The sequence below is a fragment of the Buteo buteo genome, chromosome 26 (genome assembly GCF_964188355.1).
Source record: "Buteo buteo chromosome 26, bButBut1.hap1.1, whole genome shotgun sequence".
Lineage (NCBI taxonomy): Eukaryota > Metazoa > Chordata > Aves > Accipitriformes > Accipitridae > Buteo > Buteo buteo.
The window spans coordinates 6,730,956-6,735,380 of NC_134196.1; the positions used below are offsets into that span (position 1 = coordinate 6,730,956).

The 4,425-nt window shown below is 38.7% G+C and overlaps 1 long non-coding RNA gene across 1 annotated transcript; it reads left to right on the top strand.

Moving 5' to 3' along the window:
• Window positions 1-3,073: 3,073 nt before the first annotated feature.
• Window positions 3,074-4,166, top strand: LOC142044962 (uncharacterized). Its single transcript, XR_012654469.1, has 3 exons — window positions 3,074-3,159; window positions 3,657-3,814; window positions 4,004-4,166. It is a non-coding gene; the product is annotated as an uncharacterized LOC142044962 (long non-coding RNA).
• Window positions 4,167-4,425: the final 259 nt, after the last annotated feature.

Sequence of the window (4,425 nt, forward strand, 5' to 3'; positions counted from 1 at the left end):
GTATTTGTGCATCCTCCCCCAAGCTATATTTGTACAGCCAAATATTTCTGTGTAAAGATAGATTTTGCATTTATCCTACTGTTTTTATCAGACCATTTCATTGATTTGTCAAGATGCTCTTGAATTCTATATTTGCCTCAAAAGCTCATGCAGCCAGCCACCCAAGTCACTAACAGAAGTGTCAAACACTCATAGGTGCGGGAGAGAACCCACAGAAACCTACTTGATTTAGCTGCTCGTCTGACAGTGAAACATGAATGACTGTTCCTCCGGATATATGTTTCCAATCAGTTGTGCAACTGCTTCATCCCATCGTCATTTCCCTACATCCCTCAGGAGAGTGCCTTTATAGTTGTACCAGACAAGACAGATAATATCTGCCAATTCCCACCTTCCAAAAAAGGTTGCTACCTAGTCGAAGTAGAGGAGTAATTTTTTTAAAAAAAGTAGCATATTTGGAGAAGTCCATCTTGATTTTTACTTATCTCCTTGTTATGTTCTATGTGCTTAGAAGATATTTGCATTTTTTTGTTTCATCAGGCTTGTTTGTTTGGTTTGGAACTGAATTTAAATGGACTAGCCTAGACATCACTAGTTCCTTGTTTTTATTAGTACATTCAGATGACCCTGTTATGCCTTCAAAGTATTTGCAACTCATCCAGCTATTCTATAACCCATTCTTCCCCAGTGTAAACACTTTTTTCTCTGTTGCACCTGTACCAATTGGCTGACTACAGTTGACTTTTTAAGTGACAAAAAGAGAACATGAAGCACACGGTCAAATCAAGATAATAGCTCTCTGTCCTGCCTCAGGAACAAAGTTTCTTCTGAGTCAATATTAACCCTTACATCTCTTGTTCATTTTGCACCTTGGACTTTTTGACTGCGTCCCTTTATGTTGATGCTACCACTTTCTATTAATCTTTAGTAATATCAGTTAGAATCTACTTTCTGTGCTCTCCCTTCTTGTTTTCAGGGTGACTGAAACCTGGTCCAACCACGATGATCTTCCAGCCTGTGTGTGACAACGGATGCAACCCTGTACCATATACATACAAATTGTGTGGTTTGTAACAAAACTGTGGGCAACAGAGAGAGGCTCCCTGACCTGGCTGCCGTGATTTTGGTGCCACCTCTTCTAGAAGGGAAGAGGAAAAAGGAGTTTGTTCTTCCCCTGAGACCAGCTGAGCACATCCAAGTGCAGAGAAGCCCTTGGACAGCAGCACAGGGCAACCAGCCAAGGACAGAGAGTAGAACAGGAACATGAAGCATTGAGATAAACCAGTGGGTTTGCTCCTGAAAGGAGCAAGGGGCCTTTTTGAATCAAGAAGTACGTCCAAAGCCAAGACTCAGAAGCAAAAGAAAGCAGGAGAGCCAGAAGGGACTGTGTGGAGTTTGTGGGAACCCAGGAAGCTACTGAAAGTTGCTGGAATGGACAGAAAGGCTGAAGAAAAGGATGTGTCCTTGCAAGGGCACAACTGGCAGGGTACTGGTTTCTTTCAAACTTTTAATTTCTGTCACCTTTGCCCAGGAGATCTGGGGTTTTCCTTTGTAAATATCTGCCTTGGGGAGGTTTCATATTTTGTGTTTTAGTAAAACCAAACTTAAGACACTGCTTACATTTGTTTTCTGTCCTTGTGTAAGGAATAGGCTAGACAATTCTACCTTAAAGTTTTGGTAATTTTAGGATTTTCTCACACCATATGTGGGGACCAAGTCCAAAAAAAGAAAAGCATAAGGATTCATCATCTGAATTCTTAGACTCCTAGAGCTGACTTAAAGCCACAAGACAGTAAGTTCTCCTAAACAATTAGTAAAGAGGGAAGGAAAGGGAGGAATCATCAAAGAGTTGAGACATGTTTTGGTGCTCTATTTGCACTAAAAGCAAACTAGAAAACCTCCAGGTATGACTTAGGAGTCAGACAGCCACAAAACAACATTGGAGTCAAAGTGCTGGTGAGTTAGTACCTTAGTTCCCACAGATGAACTACAATCATAAGTGTCCCTAAACCAACGAACTGCCAAGCAATTAACCTCTCGAGCAATGGAACAAAGAACTGCAGGGGAAACTGCAGGGTCAAAAAAGTTCCTCCATTTATTGTTTGTGACTCTGCGTTAGGTGGTGTTTCTCTGGAATAAAGAGGAGGAGGCATCCTTATGAAATCCTTTGGCTTGTCTCTATTAATTAATACATTAGAATAAATACTATATGAAATTATCCAAGTATAAAGGTCAACATGAAAGAAAAAATAATCAAAATTTTTCTGGAGTTCCCCTTACTCTCTCCACCAGATAAAACATAAAAAAGCAGAAAGCACTGGAGATGAGCCAGCAGTTTCATCATTGGTGAGAAAGAAGTTTCCTGTTAGGTGGAACACTCAGCCGTATTTCTATGGGATAGGCTGGGATGCTACATAAAGAGCTTTGCCTGCATTTCAGGCAAATCAGCCAAAGTATCACAATTACTTTTCCAACTGTAAGCTTAAGATTAATCAGAGCTGTTCTAAGAAGTGACCCACCCACCTGCTAATCTCAATTGTATCAGTTCCTTCTTGGAAATGTAGCTTCCTGTAAACTTGTGAGTCTCATTTGCAAGATATTTTGTTTTCACTGGTGGTCTGTTGGCAGTCAAGAAAATCTCTTTCTTTTGAGAGTTCCCCTTCCCCAGCCAATTCCATCCAGACATCAAAGCCTGAGGATTCTACAGCATTCCCTGCGATCTTTAGCTCTGTAAGGACTCTGCTGTCAGACCTCCTGTCTCACTCCCAACAGTTATCTTTTCCAGTCCTCACTTCTTTCTCTAATTGCCATTTTTCATACTTTACAGCATTTAGGTTACTTACGCTGGACTTCTAGATTTATTATGATTGAATTCCAGAAAGCAGGTGGAGCCCGTGAAACAGAAGCAATTGTTCTGCCAAGTCTTTCTGTGTGACAGACAGGCTTTGATTGATTCTTGCTGCTCATCTCTGAAAGACACTGTTGCATCTTTCACAGTGTTATGAACTCCTTGTGATGCTTAATGACTAATTCTTGAACTGCGGCTTGTGCTGTAAGAAAAAGGTCATCACAAATTGATTGCCTTCGATACAGCAAAACAGAAGCTTCTCAACAAGTAATGTATACACGTAGTTCTTCAAAAAGGTTAATTTCCCAAAGGTAAGAGAAATTGCAGATTAAACTGTCTTGAAGGAAAATGAAACAACCATTTTCTTTAGAGGCAGTTTGGTAGTAGACAAACCCAGAGTTTATGTGATATCAGTAATGAAATGGGATATACCAGAGCAGATTTGGGATTATAATAGTAATATTCTGACCTCTAATTCCTGAAAGTCTGTCTGTATACTTTCATGGAAAATATGTCTTTATCGTGCACTCCACCTTAGCATAAATAAAGTGTACTTTACATCTGTATATATCCTTATTGAGGTGCTGAGATACTCTTTCTAGCTTTAGTCTGTACTTTTAGGAGTTGTTAAAATGTCTCTTTTAGGGAAGATGCAGCCATAAAACCAATCCAAGTACTGAAAAAAAGCGTAATGGGAAGGGTAATAAAAAGCTCAGTCTGTCAAGTTTTTCAAAAGATTAAGAGACTACTGCGTACAAATACATTCAGAGAGAGGAAAACAAACTACTACAGTGGTTTTTATTTTAAGGAAGAAGACATAACAAAAGCCAGTGTTTGAAAGCTCGAGTCAGAAATCCAGATGAGAAACAAGACACATGTTTTCAGCAGCTTCAGTAAAAATCATCCAAGAGGTGTCTTCAAATCAACATTGCATGACTTTCTGAAAAATCAATTCTACGTACACTGGTATGGTGTAGTGAAATACAAATTACTGCATCAAAAGGGGGATAACTAAATAAAATGTAACTGCATATGACATTCAAATTAGATTATGAATGTTTTCCTTTTAGCTTTTAATTCAGTAAACTATAAAGAAGTTTTTTGCTGAAATCTATATAGTTGAGTATCTTCTCTATAATTTGCATGTTCTTACAGACATGTATGAAAATGGATGATAATGGAAAGAAAGACCCATTGGAAAATCTTTGCCCAAAGGTGGATCAACTTTGGAAGCAGTTGGGACTTCAGCTACTGTTTACCCATCAACATAAGTGTCTTAAAAACTAATGATTCATATTATCACATTTTAGCTACATAAATAAACTTAATTAAAGCATCAAAAAATGTCTCCCACTTCTGAATGGTTTTGCATCTTTTCTGTGGTAACAGTCTAGACTCTCCTGTTCCATGGTATTCTACCAAGTGAGAAACTTAGAATGGCATTAGTAGACTAAAGTTATTGGTGGACCTCATATGCTATTGCTCCTTTGAAGAAGTTGCCATTTTAATGTATGTTATGAATAGGACCTTTTTGCTCTCCAATGGAAACCTACTTTGACTATTTGGGAGTACTATTA